This window comes from Pan troglodytes, chromosome 9, assembly GCF_028858775.2.
Source record: "Pan troglodytes isolate AG18354 chromosome 9, NHGRI_mPanTro3-v2.0_pri, whole genome shotgun sequence".
Taxonomy (NCBI): domain Eukaryota; kingdom Metazoa; phylum Chordata; class Mammalia; order Primates; family Hominidae; genus Pan; species Pan troglodytes.
Genome location: NC_072407.2, coordinates 27,485,468 through 27,506,906, shown reverse-complemented (window position 1 = coordinate 27,506,906; position 21,439 = coordinate 27,485,468). Strand labels below are relative to the sequence as shown.

Here is a 21,439-nt window from a genome sequence, read left to right as displayed (position 1 = left end):
ATGCTGAATAGAGTCAGGGTCACCTATAAAGACTGCCTAAGGAAAAGAAGCTAATTCACCTTAATAAAATATATAAATATTTTAAATTAGACAGAAATTTCATAATTCAATGCTTTGGTATTTTTTAGTATTTCTATCATGAAGCCCTTGATGTCCCCTGAGGTACTGGAGGATTTCTATGAAGACTGAAAGGGAAACCAAGTAGTTGGGCTCTCAGATTTTCATTCTGTCTCTAATCACAGCATATCCTTGGTCTGTAGTTTATTTATGAGGATATAATGCTGGTATTTTGTTTTATATAACTAATTCCACTGCAAAAAAATACCCTGAAAATAACTAAATATTCAATCTATAATAAAACTTTCCATTTACAGATGAGTAAATAAATTGTTAAGTTGCAGACAGAGAAGAATTTGGGTTGAGTGAAACATAAAATAAGTAAGAAAACCAACCGCCTGTGTTTAAATATCTGGATGGACTATACCTAAGTTAGGAAGCCAAAGGGTTTTTTAAATATTCATTTTTATTTTTGTTTTCTTTTTTGATACAGGGTTTCAGTCTCTCACCTAGGCTGGAGTACAGTTGTGGCATCATATCGCACTGCAGCCTGTACCTCCTGGGCTCAGGTGATCCTCCTGCCTCAGCCTCCCAAGCAGCTGACCCTACAGGTGCATGCCACCATGCCCAGCTAATTTTTTTTGATTTTTAGTAGAGATGAGGTCTGGCTATGCCTCCCAGGCTGGTTTCAAACCCTTGAGCTCAAGGGATCCTCCTGCCTCAACCTCTCAAAGTACTGAAATTAAAGCTGTGAGCCCCTGTGCCCAGTTGTTTTTGTTTTTGTTTTAAATCATAATTTAAGTTGTCCCCAAATGAAAGTGGGCTGCTTGAGGAAGCTGCAACTTCCCAAGGTTGTGCAGATCCCAGTGCAGAACCTGAATATTCACTTCTAAGAGTGAGCGAGAGGAGACTTATGTACCAGGTTGAGGGCAGAGGAGGTGGCCTTCAGATCTGAGAATCTTTGATTTATCATGTACAGCAAAGTGAACCCTGAGGCTATGGAAGATCTGATAAAAATACATTTGCATGTCTTGGTAAGTACTGCTATCTTTGTTCTCCTGTCATACAGTCATTTCAAATTTGTGTTTGGTGGATTCCTGTTTCCCCCACAGACCACTGTAAAATAATAAGCACATATTATAAATAATGTTTCCTTATGTTTCTTTTTGTCCAAATATTATGTTAATATAGTGCACAAGTGTCAACTCAAATGCCATCTCTAAATGTTTATTGTTGCCTCCCTAAAGAGTTGACTTTTTAAAAAATAAAATTCACATTTAATTTAGATTGAAATAACCTATGCAAATTGATTTTCTTCACCAAAAATAATAATAAAATTTTTCATATTATTTCTAGATAAACAACAAAGCACTTGTTTTTGTAAGTTTCCCAGGTTTTGCTTGTAAACAAAGACGAGACAGTAGATATAATCATGGAAAAATAGAGAAAAAAACAGACAAGTCAGTTGTCAGTACCCTGGCCTTTGGTTCTGCCTTAACCATGAAACAGAAGTCTTCAACATATACCTGCTAGAAAGCTTAGGAAGATGTAAGCTCCACAAAAAAATGTAAACAGCAACAACCAGATGTTGAGCAACAATGGCAGGCTCTTCCATTCTAATTTTAACTGTAATTCATTCCTTTAAGTTCATTTGAGAGAGCCAAAATCTACAGTGAAATTCTCTTTTGGCAAGCTCACAAGCTTCTTTCTGGTAACTGTCCAGTACAGATGTTTAACAACATACTAAAATCTCCTATTAGTCAAAGATCAATTGTGGGCTTCACTGTAACATTTTATAAAATGTATTCCTTTCTCCCAAACCTCCTCAGAATATATTTCTTCAAAGAATTGTCAACACCCAAGAACTAGAGATCCACTGTAATAATAAGTGTCATGTCTAAAATGCCACTAGAAGAGTGCCACTAGAAGAGATCACACAGAATGCAAACATGGCACTTTCAATGCTATTTTCTGGAAGAACAGATAGGTCTTCAAAGCATGAGAGTATAAATAGGGATCATTTAAATAGGTAGATTATCAATGGCTAATATAGTCAATGGAGGCCTACAGGCAAAGATATTTAGTTATTATGTGGCCTTCATACACCTTAAGGCTTTTCTTCCAAGTATCAAATGTGAGAAAGCCTATTTTTAAAAGTCCCCTAGGTATTTTCAATGGTTTTTGAATTATCTGTAGGAAGTTCTGACATAGTTGTATGGAGTTTAATATATGTGTCCACCATTACATTCAGATCATGTTTCATATCAAAATTTATGTTATGCAAAGCATGGTTACTCTTAAGTTTGGTTGGTCAAAGTGTTCCTCAAGTATGCTTTCATACCACTCATTCTCAACCTTCGTCACAGGAAGAATACACAGGTCATACAGCAATGCATCCACACTAGGAAAAAACTTGATGTCAGGCAGACAGAGGACTTCATAATTGGTGAATGGAAGCTTTATATCTTCCCTTATGTGTTTCCACTTGATTCTCCAACAATGAAGCTCGGCTGAGAGCTTGCCAGGACTAAGTAAGTTACTTCTGTGCATGTCGGCATGGTGTTCCTCTGATGTATGAAATTTGAGTTATCTCGTGACTGAGGATCCCAGAGCTAAGCATTTAAGGGCTCTGAGATGCTGTTCTGGGAATATATCGTTAAGTACCTGAATAATGTGCTCCACTGTTGGAACACTTAGGGTTTCTTTACAGTAACTCAGAGGTTAGTTGAGATTCCCAGTTACCTTGCTGAGCTCTGTGGAATTTCCCAGGGAGATTCATCTGCATATCAAGTTTGGCTGCCAAATTTATGGCTTCCTCAAACCAAAACTCCTCATAAACTTTAATGTTTTCCTTCACTTCACTGAGTGAATGCAATACAGCAGTCAAACTACTGGCTGCAAAGAAGACATCAGAGGTTTGCCCCTGGAGATTGTTTTCCCAAGGCTCTTGTAAAAGTTAAGACATTTTAAAGAACAGCAATAGTAACCATGAAATCAAAATCTGTTACTACACTGCAGAGTACAAATGCTTGGCCATCTATACTGTTATACCATCTAATATTTGTGTCACTACTTATACCATCTAAACATAAAACAAGTGCTTACAGGAGGTCCACTAAAATTTCAGAATCATCATCCCTGACTGTTCACTGAGAATGGCAAATTCCATTCAGTTTGTTTACCCCTTTCTTCATTGTTCTGAAAAAGAATAGAAATTACATTGTAAAGTTCTACAAGCAGTTGTGGTGATCTATGGTAAAAAGAATAAACTTCCTCAATTGTTCCTAACGCAACAGATACTCAAATAACAGGCACTGATTTAGCCCAACACATATTTAAGGCACAATAAGGTCAGAGTGTGTAGATAGCTTGCGGAGTGTTGCTTCTAGAATTCTCTAAAACTCTACAAGTGACAACTTTCATTTTGGAAGAAAATCCACTGGAAACAATGTAAGCCTGGCTGTGACAATATTGCATATTTAGTCTCTGCTTCTCAGTTGTCACAGTGTAAAATCTCACAGCCAAAATTTCTGCATCAGCTTCATAAGCCAGGAAGTCTACAAGTTCCTCTCAGTTTATGAGATTCATCAACCTCACCAACACAGGTTAGATGCTCTCTCCTGCTATGTCCACTACATTGTCAGTGATGATAGAAAAAAAGTGTGAGTCTCTCACTTCTCTGAGAGTTTCTCCCTGAATACAGCCCTCACAGATCTCTAGCATCTGTTTCTGCTGTGTTTTCGAACATAACAATGTGTTAACTGCTGTTGTCTCAAAGTGCTTTCTCAGGACCTCCGCACCAGAATTTATCAGGCACTCTAGCATTGTTTGAAAGTTATCTTGAGTAAAAAGACCTCCTGTGATTTCATTAGCCTCATGTCCATTCAGCGACAAATTTTGCTATCCTATAACAATCAAGACTTCAAATAGAGATTTTAGGCATTCTTTGTTTTCCTTGTCCTCAAGGGTCACAGGTAAGATGTCCTCATCTTGCTCTTCATCCCCTTCTTCTGCAGTGGGGTTCTGAGCATTGCTGTTGTTAGTTTATGTTTTTGTTCCTGTTCAGAAGTTTCATAAATTTTTCTCTGTTTCACTGTCTTGATTTCATCTTCATTCAATTCTTTTATTCACTTTGTGTGTCTATTATTTGAATTGTTTAAATGATTGGTAAGAACAAATATTGTTGGTATTGCATTCTATTGAAGAAGAGTTCTATAAGGACTCTCCCAATTACTTCACAAATATCTGCTTCAATTAATTTTGAGAAATAAAATAATCCAATCATTCTGAATTTTTCTGATGTTTCTGCAAAATTTACATTTCTACCGATCACAGAGGTCTCAAAGTATTTGGCACATGATCAATAAGGTTTATTTAGTTGGTCAGGCATTTTATCTTCTAAGTCTGCTCTCCAACAATTCTTCACTCACTTCTGGGCTCTGGCCCGATACTGCAGGAACTTGAAGAAGGCCAGGTCCAACCACATGCTCCTCTGCTTGCAGTTGGGGGCTGCACATAAGTTCAGCATCATGCCCTCCCCTCCCAGCCTCCTCAGGGCAGTTTGCCCGCCCATCAGGACCTGGGAGGACAGCCAGGGTGGCTTCGCAGGGTCAGTGGTATAGCTGATTTTGAAAAGGATGCTGAAGTAGAGTTTCAGGTTGGAGAGGAAGTGGTAGCATTTAATCTAGGTGTATGCTATTCCTGGTATAGAACAATAAGCAATGAATGGGCAATTTGATATCAGTGTTATAAATAAAGCACCATATACAGATGACATAGAAAAAATGTAAAATTGTTTTTATCCCACCTTTAACTATTTGGCTAAAGGTTTTGAAGTCCAAAAGTACCTATTTCAAATTTCTTAAGAAAGAGCAACTACAGAATGTCTATGTAAATTCCACTTGAATGATTTCACCAGATTATGAGAACCATTTCCATCAATGAGCCACAGAAATCCCCACGTTGTTATTGTTAGGATACTGCTTAACCCCAAGTTTTCTTTTCAGAATAATGGCTTTTGTGCCTCTGCTTCTGAAGTATTTCTTTTTTCTTTTTTTTTTTTTTTTTTTGAGATCGAGTCTTGCTCTGTCGCCAGGCTGGCATGCAGTGGCACAATCTTGGCCCACTGCAACCTCTACCTCCTGGGTTCAAGCAATTCTCCTGCCTCAGCCTCCCGAGTAGCTGGGATTACAGGCACATGCCACCATGCCCAGCTAAATTTTGTATTTTTAGTAGAGACGGGGTTTCACCATGTTGGCCAGGATGGTCTCAATCTCTTGACCTTGTGATCTGCCTGCCTCGGCCTCCCAAAGTGCTGGGATTACAGGCATGAGCCACCACACCTGGCCTGAAGTGTTTCTAAGAAGCCATTTTCAGAAGGACTATTTCCACTCAGGATGCCTGATACATAAGCCAAATCTCCTATTTTGGGGAAAAGAACTAAACATTGAGTTGTGATACTCTTTCTAAACTGTCTTTTGTGAATTATTCTAACATGACCTTTTATTAGTAGGTTAAGTAGTAAATGGAACAATACATATGAATGTACACTATGTATTATGTTCATCAGCAACATAAAATTGCCATGAGATGAAAGAGGATAACCATCATTAAGACTGATGGCACCTATGAGTAAAATGAGACATGAAAATTCGGTAGTATCATTTCATAATGATCTCTCTCTCTCTGCTTCTAGCAATTTTTTTCTACTCCAAAAATATATCATGTAATTACTTAAATATTGTTTTATTGTTAGAAAAGTAATATCTCAACAATGCAGAGACTACTGAACCTGTCAAGGTTCAACCACAGAGAGCAGACGCAATTTCCTATATTGATGAGTTATTAAGCCAAAGAGAAACACTACTTTATTATCTGGTTGACTTTCAACTGGCTTGTAACTAGAACACATTACCATGTCATAAAGGGTGGGCAAAAATGAAATAATAAATATATACAGTAAATCCATAATATTTTCAAACGTGTCATTTCAGCAGGAAATGTCTAAGAAATAAGCATGACTACTTTAAATGAATAAAAAAGATTACACCAGTTAACCTTTGAATCCCTGTTACTTATTGGAAATAACCATTCTTCTACATTCCTCAAGCCCATGACAGTCCCATATTTTTTTATTCTTACAGTACTGAAAATCCTAACTCATGCTAAAAAGGATGAATAAGAGCTAGGGGTTTGAAGTCATATCTGCTTGGGTTTAGAGCCCAGATTTCAAATTTACTAGTGTATGTTCTTTCCCAATTCTGATCATAAAAGATGCCAAATGGCAATAAAAATAGTGAAAATATGTAAGTTTCTCCAAGGAGTAAATTTTAATAAAATGTACATAAAGGGTCTACAACATTGTTTGGCATGTGTGAATGCTCGATGAATGTCCACTATTCTTATTAACTGGAAGGTACATTTCATCATACTAAATAAGAACTCAATTTCTACCCTGAGTTACTATACTCCGTGACTCTACGTAGTGATCATGCAACTAGTTTGTTCGCTTAGGGTTAGTAAATTAAAGGTGATTAATATTTTCATTAAATTATACAGCACAAAAGGAAAGATTCCTTGGTCTACTTTGCCACCTTTCAGGAGTAATAAATGTAAAACATCTAGGAAAAATAGCTGTTTTGCTTATCATGGATAGATACTATAAAATTCCTCCAAGCCATGTCTTCCAGTATTTTATTACACATGTAACAGACTCAAAATCACAACTCATTTTAAGAATCTTGATATTCTAACTAAAATCTCTATTCTTAAGATCTTTTTTTTTTTTATGCTGTACTTCTTTTCTTTTTCTTTTTTTTCATCTTTCTTTTACTGCCTTATTTTCGACTTGGAAAACAAACTCTCTGACCAAGATAACCTTAACAGTTCTCTCACCTGACTAAATTATAGATGAGCTCATTCTTGATTCTAGGTCCTGATCTCCCTTTTCTTAGAGCATTTTCTTTATATAACTTGCAATTGTAAATTCTTTCTCTGCTCACTTGAGATGCAAATTTTTGTTTGTTTGTTGTTTGTTGTTGTTGTTTGTTTGTTTTGAGACAGAGTCTCAATCTGTCACCAGGCTGGAGTACAGTGGCGTGATCTCGGCCCACTGCAACCCCCGCCTCCCAGGTTCAAGTGACTCTCCTGCTTCAGCCTCCCAAGTAGCTGGAATTACAGGTGTGCAGTGGCAAATCATTTTAAAAGCCTCTTGCCAGTTTTGCAACCCAGGAATATCTTAAGGACCTGAGGGCCATTTCTTTGATGTGTAATCACTACAAAAGATAATGACCCTATCTTCCTAGGAGGTTAGGAGGTTATCTTCCATGGGCATCAGTTATGAAACACAGATGGCTTAATCACAGAGAGAAATATTTGCACTCAGGAATTGACTCAATATGCTTCACAAATCCCATTGATCACAATGTCTTCCAGTATTTTTCCACTAGCTTACCATAGTGCTTAACTCTCCATCCCCTTGTAGGAGAAGAGAAAAACCAAAGCATTTTCTCTACTCACACTCAATACACCACCACAACACAAAACACTTCACTTCTGGTCACCGAAATGTGTGTGAGTTCTTCCTCACACAACAGGCAATTCTCCAGTGGATACCAACTGGCTATACTATCTTTGAATTTACTTCTGATGCCATCTACCTGGAATTAGACTCAGGTTCCACAGGTTAAGGGCTCAGTCCCAAAAGAGTGCACCCTACTTTAGATGCCAATTACAAGACCCAGGCTGTGAACTGTACTTCTGCCCAACGAACTGTAAATTGGGGTTCTCATGACCCACTCTTCAGGTTCTATTAATTTGCTAGGGTGGTTCACAGAACCCACGGAAACAACTTGATTAAATTTATTGTTTCATTATATCAATAAAGGATATTACAAAGAATACAGATGAACAGTCATGTAGAAGGGATGCATGGGGCAAAGTATGTGGGAAGTGGGATGAAGCTTCCATGCCCTCTCCGAGTGTGCCACCCTCCAGGGATCACCACATGTTCAGCAATCTGGAAGCTCTCTGAAGGCTGTCCTTTTGGGTTTTTATAGAGGCTTCATTACATAGGCATGATGACAACATCAGTTGAACATTGGTGACCAACTCAATGTTCAGCCCCTGTCCTCTGCTAAAGGTCAGGCTGTGGGAGTGAAAGTGCCAACCCTCTAATCACATGGTTGATTTTACTCCCGACCTGTTTCCATCCAGGAGCCCACTATGAAGCATGTCTTTAGAACAAAAGATACTCAACTAACCGAGGAAATTTCAAGAGATTTAGGAGTTCTATGTCAATCCCTCCTATCATTCAGGATATTACAAATGTCTCAGGAGCTCTGTGTTGGTAACTATGGCCAAAAGATCAAATGTTAAAACAAAACATTCCCCCAACACCCTTACCTACAAGGGTTTTAGGAACACTCTCAGAAACTGGGAACAGAGACCAAATATATATTTCTTATTATATCACATCACACTCCCCACCCCCAACTCACCCTTTGTTTCAGCACAGAGTTCTGGCCTCTCATCTCTATTACAGTGGTCTTGCATAGTCTTTCTTTCCTGTCAAACTTTGGTGAAATATTTACTTTGGCAACTCACTTGACTGTTGAGGAAAACACATAGCATTACTAATCATATCACTTCACAGTGTATTTGCCAAGTCAAAGAGCTTAAAATATTTGTTTTTTCCTTATATGGGTTTGATTCTATATCACATATTCTCAGACATTTCTCAGTGTTACTTATGCTTTAAAATTCAGGTAACTGAGGCAGGACCCAGGGTTCTTAAGAGGAATTGTTCAATGCACAATGAAAAGAAAGGCTGACTTACAAATTGCTAACTATTCAAATTTAACATTTTATTGTAATTATACTTAGCTTGCCTACTGTGGCCTACTTTATTCATTTATTATTTATTTTTCTTTTTAAAAATTTCTTTAGCCAGTTCTTTCTTATTCTGTATTTGTACTGTTTCTAACTCTGTTATTTGCCTCTGTAATATGGGGATGTTAAATTGTGAACTCAATCCACTCCTTTGTCAGATAAGTTTGGCTTGATCTTGATTCCTTCATTCAAGTTATCAACAAGGATTTACGAAAAAATCTGCTTCAAGATTGACTACTCCTATGATATATTTTGCCAGATATACTAATTATCATTTTTGTTTCTTTTATGCCAGATACTTTATAGAGATTATCTCATTTAATTTTCATGAGGATGTTAAGAAGTGAATAGTATTATCCCCATTATTCGGAAGAGAAAAATGAGGCCAGAAACATGCTTAAGTATGAGAGCCAGTAGGCTTATTTTCTGCCACAGGCCATGCTTCTAATCAACCTGCGATTGAACACTCCCTTTCTTTACTCCTTTTCTTGATCCCCTTCTCTTTCTTCTCATTTCTCAGTCTGTTTCCTTTTTCTTTTTCTTACATGATGTTGGAGACTAGGGAGACAATAATGAATTGGGCATAGATCCTCATTTCAAGTTACTCACATGCTTATCCTTTATTTAATTATGGTGCTATGTATGCATTTAACATTCATTAAATATTTTAACCAAAACAACAAATAAATTATGTAAACCTATATTTAACCTAAGGAGAGGATATATTTCCCCATCCCATTTTTCGAGTTACAATAAACATACATTTGAATCTTTTTTATATAATACTTGCATTTTAGAGCTCTAACAACATCCCTCATTTAGGACTGCTTTATTGTTTCTTAATGTATTTATTATATATTATAAATATTATGACATATTTTATATTTTAAGCAATGAATTGCAGATTGCAGAATTTTTAGAGGGCTTTGATGAGGAGAATATGCATTTAAACAATTTATGCCTGGTGGACAATTGTAAAAATTACTTTTTGGAAATAATCGACAGCAGGAAAATTAAAACTGCAAAGTTTACACCTGATAACAAGTCAACTAAATAAACCAAGAAAAGTATTTCCTTTTCCAATGAATCATAGAGAATAAACTTCTTGAGTGAATCTAAAAAAAAATGGCATTGGTGAAAGAGAAAAAGAATGTGATAAATTGAGCTAATCAAGCAGTTAATTTAGTTATGTGCACGGAGAGATTTTTTTGTTTTGAAGTCTTCAGTATTAGCATTCTAATGAACTTTTCATTTTGAAGTTCCATGATATACTTGAAATGTAAATGAAATGAATATAATTATGTAAAATAAGTTTAATTCTATTTTAAATCAGAAGAAATTAATATCTCTGTTGAGGAAAAATCTCCTAAAACAATAAATGAATAAATAATACATAATCTTAAAAAAGAACTAAAATTTCATCCCTTGTGTTTATATTTCCTTAGTCAGATGAATTTTGCTTAAAAGAGCCTTTTATAATTATAGCAGATTGGCCAGAGTAATTGCTTTTAAGTCATTGTTTATCTGAAACAATTCAGCTGTGTAAATTAGCATCGCTTCTGCCTTTTTAGAGCTTTGTAAAAATTAACCAAACTAACTATATTCATTTATAAGGTACGCAATATCTGATTGTACCCTTTCTTAAAATTTTGCCTTCGTTAAAGCTTTCATATATCCAAATTTAAAAGAAATAAGAAATGTTTCTATCTGTATTTTGAGGTAAATAGGATTGTTCCATGAGAGACTTTTCAAGGGCATATATTCAGAGTAATTTAACAAAACTATGTCTTATAATTTCTTTTTTTTTTTTTTTTGAGATGGAGTCTCACTCTCTTGCCCAAGCTATAGTGCAATGGTATGATCTCGGCTCACTGCAACCTCCACTTCCTGGGTTCAATCGATCTTCCTGCCTCAGCCTCCTGAATAGCTAGGATTACAGGCGCCCACCAACACACCCAGATAATTTTTGTATTTTTAGTAGAGATGGGGTTTCACCATGTTAGTCAGGCTGGTCTCAAACTCCTGACCTCAGGTGATCCACCCACCTTGGCCTCCTAAAGTGCCAGGATTATAGGCATGAGTCACCGCGCCTGGCCATGTCTTATAATTTCTATATTGCAGATTAGTTGCACTTACAAAGAGACACTTATTTATCTCTATCTTAAAGTAACATACTTAATTATTAAAAATTTTCCTCAAATATAACATAAAAATTAGAGAGCGGGAAGTCTTTTCTCTCAAATGGTACATAACTTCAATAATTACAGATTCTTTGTCAAGCATCATGTTGAACACTTTATACATATTTTCTTATTTAATCCTTCCATTATTCTCATTAAGACAATTAATTTTATTACACTTATTTTATGAATGAATAAAAAATAAATGTTCACAATGGGGGTAGTATCTACTAATGGTGACATAATTAGCTTATCAGTAATCACATTTAACTGCAAATAACAAATCTGGAAACAGTGGCTAAGGTGAAATGAGTATTTTATTTTTCTCACACAGAATTTGGGAAGTAGGTAAACTAGGGTACTAATTCCTTGATACCATCAGAATTCTGAAATTGTATATGTTCAGTAACCTTTAGCATGTGCTCTTTGGTTCATAATGGAAAGACACATGTTCCAATTCTAGCATCTAGTGTTCTTTGCAGTGAAGAAGGAAAACAACAAATGTAAAAATATTCTAACTAGTCTTTTCTCCCATTTTAAGAAGAGATTCCCAGGAGCCACATCCAAAAATTCTCACCTCTCATTATTATAAGCATATGTCATATGCTCACCCTTATATGGAAAGGAGGCTGGGATGAGAAATGCAAATTACACAGTAAAATTGAGAACTTTGCTAACAACAAAGTAAGAACGCTGTAAGGAAGATATTAAAGGAACATCAGAGAGTAAGGAAAAAAGAGGAGTCAGGAAGAAAGGAAGGAGAAAAGGTTTTTGTTGTTGTTAATTTTGTGTGTGTGTTTGTGTGTGTGTGTGTGTGTGTGTGTGTGTTTAAACCAGAAATGTGAGCTCTAAATTCTGAAGGGACTGAGCTAGGTCTTGAAGCCAAGGTTTTCTAATTCTAAACCTAAGACTATTAGTTAGTAAATTAAAGAATGTCACATGGATTTCCTGAGATTTAGACACATTAGAGCTTAAATATAATATAAATAACAGTAAACACTGAATGTACAATTGTGTAAGTCTTACCAAAAAAACCATAGTGGATTATAAAGGATACATGGAGTTCCTTGTATATTTTTTTCTTAAAATTGTAATGATAACTATAAAGCATTATATGATAACTGTTAGAAATCATGTGGAAGTGAGTTTGCTATTTCTCAAAATACAACAGATAAATACAGAAAGAAGAAAAAACGTTGCATTTTTTGTTTGTTTGTTTGACAGAGTCTCACTCTGTCACCCAGGCTGGAGTGCAATGGTGCGATCTTGGCTCACTGCAACCTCTGCCCCCTGAGTTCAAGCGATTCTCCTGCCTCAGCCTACCAAGTAGCTGGGATTACAGGCACCCGTCACCACATCTGGCTAATTTTTGTATTTTTAGTAGAGATGGGGTTTCACCATTTTGGCCAGGCTGGTCTTGACCTCTTGACCTTGTGACCCACCTGCCTCAGCCTCCCAAAGTGCTGAGATTACAGGCGTGAGCCACCAAGCCCAGCCAAATCATTGTTTTTTTTTTTGTTTTTTTTTTTTAGGAAAATGGCAATTTAGAAAATCCACAGTGGCATTATTATCAGATAAAAAAAGTATTATCAGATGAATGAATATTAATGAATATGATGCGTTCACAACCTATATATTTTTTAAAAATGTCAAATTAGTATCTTATTAATTTGTTAAATTAATAAAGGTTTTAATAGATTTGTAAATTCAAAATTAAGTTTATTTTGTTTTCTATTTAGTATGCAAGTATTTAGAAAGCTTATATTCTTGTCCATGGAAGAGTGTTGCATCCTAATAGACACAGATTCTAAGATCTGTTACATGTTCTTACTTGCTCTAACCACATATAAAATAATCAGATATTGCCTATAAAGTAGATGGCAAGTGACTTAATATAAGAGATATACCTCATTCCTCATAGCTATTTGCAGCATTTAATATAGTTGCTGGCATATAATATGAACTTAAGAAATAGATGAATAAATGCATTAATAATTTATAAATGAATGCTTTAGTAATGTATACATTTGAAAATAAATTGGTAACAAATTATTTAAATAGCCAGATTGTATTATATTTAACAGAAGCAAAGGATAGCCTAGTTGATATAATATTATTTCTATTTAGTACAATTTAAGCTTTACTGAGTTCACTACTACTTAATTATGTTTAAATATATGTATATTTATGTACTTATTTTGCTCATTCCTTCCCCTCTCCCCTTTTCTTTCATTTATGTGAGGCCCATCCACTTACTGAGAATGAATTTACTTTAGGTTTTATTATCTTCTGATTAACATTGTTTAAACCCCTCCCATTTGCTTCATAATTTATAGATCAGGCAATTAAAATCAAAACATCTATCTCTCTGTTGTCTACAATCCTGGAATGATTCATTTTATTCTTCATTCCCTGCTCTATCAAATAAATAAACCGAGTGTTTATGATAAATGTTCTTTTTTCAAATGTGATAATGAAGTCCCTTCATGTGAGCACTGGCTATAATCTTAGCTAAAGCACTTTCTGCTAATTTAGGTAACAAAGGCTCCATATTAATAAAATCGCAATTCAGCTTCTGAAATCTCACAGTTGGGAAAGTGTAATCCTTTTGCAAAATTCAAACAGAAACAAAAAACAACAACAGTAATGTGGTAGGGTAAGTGTGATAAATAGCTGATGAATTATTCAACTCCTGGCATTGCTGGCAGATCTATAGCTTTTAATGAGTTCATCTAATTTGATTTTCATATCAAATTGTATTTTATCCTACGCTTTTATTGAAGAGTGATTGTTAGCAAAATGCTGCATTTTGAAAAATGTATACAACTGTAAAACTACTTATATAATGAAGATGTAGAACAGTTCTAATATTTTCCTTATCACTTAGGAATGAGTCCTCTGATAAAATAGTCAAACTGGGTAACTTCTCAATGCCAAGGGTGGAGAAAAGAATGCATAAGAGTAGGCTGGGTAGAATTATACTGGGATGGGGTCGGAAGGTAAGAACATCTGTGAAGGCTAACTATATGTGTGCATTCTTCAGATTTGACCTAGTGGAGAAAGGGAAAATAATAATTGGCATGAAGACTAACTATTTTCGTGAAACCTTCTGCGGCTAACTCCCAGCCATTCTCCTTCCTTGATAACTGGGCTTCCTTTGTTTCTGACATAATAAGGTCAAACTATGAATTGAACTCATTAAGAGGAAATTATGCCTAGACTATCCATAACAGGACAGTCCCATTACTAACATATTTTAAAATTGAAACAAATAATCAAATAAAAAGTGATCTATTAGCCAATTGTCAAGAACAATCTTAATCCATTTCTTCATTCTTCACTCTGCTCACAGACTTCGTTCCTACAATGTTCAGAGGGCCTATTTTAAGAGAGGCAGAATATCAAGGTATTTACAAGAGAGGACACTTAAACAAGATTTCTTGGCACAAATCTTTGCTCTGATTTCTACCATGTTACATTAGCAAAGTTATTTAACCTATTAATGGCATTGTTTTCTCATCTCTCAAATAGGAATGGTGATAATAGGTACCTCTTATGGGAAATGATGTAAAACATACTGCATTTAAAATAGTACTTTATGCATAGAATTTCACATCAGTTATTTGGTATTCTTGTTAAAAGGTCTTTGTTAAAGGATGACTGCTGATCACCCTTAAACATTATTCCTATTGCTGATGTGTCATATCATGTTGTCTAATCTGTTAAGTAAACTAGTATCCATTTTTATCTCAATTAGACAAGTCTAGAAGGATCTGAACAATCATAAGAATAGAAAGTGAGTTTTTGGGTGGCAGGATGTTAGGCAATATGTTTTGCTCTACTCCATAACAGTCAGCTAACAATTGATTCAGAGAGATGCATGAAGCTAAAATTAAATACATATACATATATGTAAATATGTGTGTGTGTGTGTATGTGTGTGTGTGTATATATAAAATAACCTCTTCAGTTTCTAAGCATCATTAATATCAACTATTTGAATGGACAGCAGCAGGGTGTGGAGAGGTTATATGAGAAAGCAGCATTGCAAGAGACAATCATATTTTTGTCTTAAAATCTCATTTTACCCTTTAATATTCCAAGTAATCAAGAAAGTAGCTATTCAGCACCACATATTAAGCTTTTCTGAATCCTAAATTTTAGAAAAAAGAATTCTGCTGTATTTTTCAACTTCAGCCTTATTTAGAAAGAGCCTAACAGAGGCATTCTGGCTCAATTACCTATGAATAAGGTACAAAGGAAAGCCGTCATTCATAAATTATTTTAGTCTTAAAAATGGAGGCCCTTAAGATACCAATAACAAAATTCACAAAAAAATCAGTGTTTAATTTTATTAAAATAAAAGTTTGTTTTGTATGATACATTTTTAAGAGAATCAGAAGGCAAGTCACAAACAAGGATAAAATGTTTGCAAAACACATATCTAATAAACGACTTGTATCCAAAATTAAAAATAACTATTAAAACTCAACAGTAAGAAACCAGATATTTCAATTAAACTGCTTATAGACTCTTCACAAAGATGTATACATGAAAAATAAGTACATGAAAAGATACTCAAGATCATGTCTTAACGACTTGCGAATTAAAACTGAAAAACCAATGTATACCAGTTGGAATAGCTAAGCTGAAAAACTAACAATACCAACTGTTGGTAAGAATCCATAGCCACAGGAACTTTGCTGAGATTTGTTTTATAATCCTGTATATGGCCCATATTCATATACACTTTGTGGACATCAGAAAAATATGTGCATTTTGCAGATGTTGGGTGGTATGGCATGTACGTAAAAAAAAAAATCCTGCTGGTTGATTGCGTTGTTCAGATTTTCCATGTTATTGCTGAATTTCTGTCTAGTAGTTCTACCAGTTGCTGATAGGACAGTGCTGAATTCAATATGTATAATTATTTATTTATTAATCCTTTCAGGCTTATCAATTTTTCTTTTCTGTATTTTAAAGTTGTTTGTTGCTACGCATTTGGAATTGTATCTTCCTGGTAGATTGATCTTTTTATCATTACATGCATCCTGTTTTGTAAGTAATTTTCTTTGCTCTGAAATCTACTTTATTATTTATTGATTGATTGGATTATTTATTTATTTACTTATTATTTTTGAGAGAGAGTCTTGCTCTGTCGCCCAGGCTGGAGTACAGTGGCACGATCTTGCTTCACTGCAAACTCTGCCTCCAGGTTAAAACCAAGATTCTTGTGCTTCAGCCCCCTGAGTAGCTGAGATTACAGTCTTGAGCCGCCACACCTGGCTAATTTTTGTATTTTTTAGTAGAGATGGGGTTTCGCCATGCTGGCCGGGCTGGTCTCAATCTCCTGGCCTCAAGTGATCTGCCCACCTCGGCCCCGCAAAGTGCTGGGATTACAGGTGTAAGCCATCGTGCTTTGCCTACTGTATTTGCTATTCATATAGTTACTGCTGCTTTTACCCTCTTTTTGCATTTAACCTACCCATATTATTGAATTTGAAGTGAATTTGAGGCAAAGTTGTTTTTTTTTAATTTAATAGGCTTCATTTTTTAGAGCAAATTTAGATTCACAGCAAAATTCATTGGAAGGTTTCCATTATTCCCTAGCCTTACTATAGCCTTCCCATTACCTATCCATTACCAGAGAGAAACATTTATTAAAATTTATGAAACTACACTGACACATGATTTTCACCAAAAAATCCATAAATTATATCAGAGTTCAGTCTTGGTGCCATTTGGACAAATTTGCAATGACATATATCCATTATAATCTCATGTGGAGTAGTTTCACTCTTGTAAAATTCTTAAAATTTTCTATGCTCTGCCTGTTCATCATTCCTCCTAACCCCCTGAAACCACTGATCATCTTATTGTCTCCAAAGTGAGTTTTGTCACTTTCAGAATGTCACATAGTTATAATAGTAGATGGCCTTTTAAAATTGGCTCATTTCACTTAACAATATGCATGTAAGACCCTTCTATGTCTTTTCATGGCTTGATAGCTAATTTCCTTTTAGCAATGAATAAATATTCCGTTGTCTGGATGTACCACTACTTATATATCCACTCACCTACTGAAGAGCATCTTGATTGTTTTGGTTGTTTCCAACCTTTGACAATTATAAATGAAGCTTACATAAATATATGTGTGCAGATTTTAATTTTTAACTCATTTGTATAAATAGCTAGGAATATGATTGCTGGATCTTTTGGTAAGACCATGTTTAGCTATGTAAGAAACTGCCAAACTATTTTCCAAAGTAGCTGTACAATGTGCATTTAAATCAGCAGCAAATGAGAGTTTTTGTTGCTCCACATGCTTGCTAACATTTAGTGTTGCCAGTGTCCTGAATTTTAGCCATTCTAATAGGTGTGTAATGGTACCCATTGTTGCTTTAATTTCTGCTACCTGGATAATATATGATATTGAGCATTTTTTCATATGCTTGAGATGTGTATGTCTTTTTTGGTGAAGTGCCTGTTAAAAGTTTTAGTAATACTTTCATTATTTTTTTCTTATTGTTGAGTTTTACAAGTTCTTCATATACACTGGATAACTAATTTATCAGATTTTTAAATTTTTTTTCTAGTTTTTATTTTAATATGAGGTCTCATTCTGTCACCCAGGCTGGAGTACAATAGCACCATCATGGCTCACTGCAGCCTCGACCTCCCAGGCTCAAGTGATCTTCCCATCTCAGCCTCCAGAGTACCTGGGACTAAAGGCAAGCACCATCATGCCTGGCTAATGTTTTAAAAATTTTTTTGTAGAGAAAGAGTTTTGCTATTTTGCTTAGGCTGGTCTCGAACTCCTGGATTCAACCAATCGGGTCTCTGTCTCCCAAACTGCTAGACTACAGGGATGAGCTACTGTGCCCTATATATGCATCAAAACATCACTATATACAGCATAAATGTGTACAATTATTATGTGTCCATTTAAATATTTTATGAAAAATTTAAAAGTTTTAAATTTTGTATTATGTGTCGATTTATGCCACATAAAGTTATGGGGTATACAGTGTTGTTTTGATACATGTAATTATAGCAATCAGATCGGGATAATTTGCATATCTGTAATCTCAAATATTTATAATTTCTTTGTGTTAGGAACATTAAATAGTCTCCTTGTAATTATTGAAAACTGTATTTTAAATAAGCGAATTGTGTGTAAGTAATTGAACACTAGAACTAGTAATAGAACATTAGAACTTATTCTTCTTATCTAGCTGTAATTTTTATTTTTTCTACCAGGCTGTGGCTCATCTTCTTTCTCTTGACATTGTTTTTCACAGAGCAAAAATTTTTAATTTTTAGTTTTAATGTAGTCCTGTTTATCAATTCTTTTTTTCATGGCTCATATCTTTGGTGTTATGTCTAAAAAGCCATTGCCTAACTTGCAGTCAACTAGATGTTCTTCTGTATTATTCTCTAGAAGGGGTGTCTGGTTTTTGGTCTTCATTCACTCTGCCAATCTCCGCCTTTCAGTTGATCTACTTACAACATTTGTAATTAAGGTAAATATTGATATGTTAGAGACTATGTCTGCCATTTTCTTCTCTGTTTTCTGTCTTTTCGTCTGTTTCTTCTATATTTGTCTTCTGTTTTCTCGCCTTCTTGTGGGTTATGTGAACAATTTTAGGATTCCTTCTTGGTTTATTTACAGGGTTTGAGGGTGTACTATTTTGTTTATTTTCCTTAGTGACTGTTCTGGGCACTATCGTATACATATTTGACTTTTCAGGATCTGCTATCAGCAACACTTTATTACTTTGAGTGAGGGTTGAAACCTACTTTCATTAGGACACTTTATGGTCCCTGGTTTTAATCATCAGTGTTTTAAGTGTCAGATGGTGTTATAATTTTACAACTTCAGCCTTGTTTAGAAAGAGCCTAACAGAGGCATTCTGACTCAATTACCTATGAGTAAGGTACAAAGGAAAGCCATCATTCAGAAATTACTTTAGTGTTAAAAATGGAGGTCCTTAAAATACCAATAACACAACTTCTCCATATTATTCAGGCAACTCAGGAAGAGAAGAATATTCTATGGCATTTATCCACATTTCTTCTCTTGTTGTTCTTCCTTCCTAATGTTTCAAGATTTCTTCTTTTATTGTTTATTTTATATTTGAAGAAATGTCTTTAGCCTGCCAGTAAAAATTTCCTTTTGTCTCTCTTTTCGTGAAAATTCTTTCCCCATCTTCATTCTTAAAGGATATTTTCTCAGGATATAGAATTTATGATTCAGATTTCCTCTCTGTTAATACTTGGAAAATATATGTTTGTGTATAGATATGTATGTATATTTACATATATAAAAATGAATTCACATGTAAATATGAATATAAATATATTTATATTTATAAAATATTTATAAATGTGTGTATACATATAACACACACACAAACACATGCACAAAAAATAGAATATTATTCAGCCATAGAAAAGAATGAAAACCTGCCATTTGCAACAACGTGAATAAGCCTGGAGTACATTGTGTTAAGTGAAAAACGTCAGGCACAGAAAGACAAATAATATGTCTTACTCACATATGGAAACTAAAAATGTGAATTTAAGAGAAGTGGAGAGTGGAATAGTGGTTACAAGAAGCTGGGAAGGGTAGCAGAAAGGGAGGATGAAGAGAGGTTGGTAAATGGGTACAAACATACAGTTGGATAGAATAAGTTCCAGTGTTCAATAGCAAAGTTAGGTGACTCTAGTTAATAACTTTCGCATATTTCAAATCAGGTAGAAGAGAAGATTTGGCGTGTTCCCAGTATGATGAAATGATACATATTTGTGATAACAGATAACTCAATTAACCTGACTGGACCATTACACATTGTATGCATGTATAAAAATGTCGCACATAACCCCCATAAATATAACAATTATTATTTATCAATAAAAAATGGATAAAGGATTGTAACAGAAACTTAGCAACAACAAAAGACATACAAATGGCCTATGAGTAAAAAGAGAAAGTGCTGAGCATGATTACTTTTAAGAAAGTGCAAATTTAAGCAACTATGAGATACTATCATATACACAAGAATGACTAAACTTAAAACAAAATGAAGCAAAACAGAAGACTGAAGACATCAAATGTCGGTGAAAATATGGAATAAGGGGTATTCATTAATATATTCCTGGTTTGAATGCTTGCTGTAAAACATAAACAGCTCTAAAAGCAAATATTTTCATTTATAGATATTCTACTCAATAACAATTTAAATACATGTCAAAAAAAAAACATGTACCTGTATGTTCACAGCAGCTGTATTTATAACAAACAAAAACTTCAAACATACTAAATGTCTACCAAAACGCTAATGGATAAACAAATTGATCATACTTATATAATGGGATCATTACTCAGGAATAATAAGGGAAAAATCTACTGATTCATGTAATCACATGGATAGATCACAAGATATACTAAGTGGAAGAAACTAAAACAAACAAGTACATATTGTATTATTTCACTTATTTGGAATTATAGACAGCCAACACTAATTTATTGGAGGTTTACCATGAGTGTTCTAGTAAGAGGAGACAAAGAGCCTCCAAAAACACACTACATGTGGCAAGACCAGGAGTGCTCTCTCTCTCTCTCTCTCTCTATATATATATATATGTGTGTGTGTGTGTGTATGTATACATATATATTCACACCACATATATATGCACAAGTAAATATGTATAGTTGTATACACATGTATATGAATACATGTATATATGTACATACATATATGTATATATTACACACATACATATATGTACATGCATGTGTACATGTAATACATATATGCATATACATATATATTTATACATATATACGTATATGTACATACATATACGTACATATATACAAATGTGTATATATGCATATATACAATATATACATATATTTATATATGCACATATATAATATTCATATATCCACATACATATATACATATATGTGTATATATGTATATATAATATACATATATGTGTATATATGTATATATAATATACATATATACGGATATACATGTATATGTAATATACATATATACGGATATACATGTATATGTAATATACATATATACGGATATACATATATACATATGTGTATATATGTGTGTGTGTATAGATATATACACCACAGATATTGCGTTACTGGGTAGTATCTTTGTTGTACATTGAGTGACTCACCTGCCGTGGATGTTTAGGTATCCCAGAATGTGGAGCATTAAAGTAGTTACACTAGAGCACCCCATATGTTAATTAAATTAGCAACTTTACCCCAAGTAGTGGTA

The 21,439-nt window shown here is 34.5% G+C and overlaps 1 pseudogene; it reads right to left on the bottom strand.

The window, feature by feature from the left end:
* Window positions 1-2,218: 2,218 nt before the first annotated feature.
* LOC100611283 (52 kDa repressor of the inhibitor of the protein kinase-like) lies at window positions 2,219-4,700 on the bottom strand (annotated as a pseudogene).
* Window positions 4,701-21,439: the final 16,739 nt, after the last annotated feature.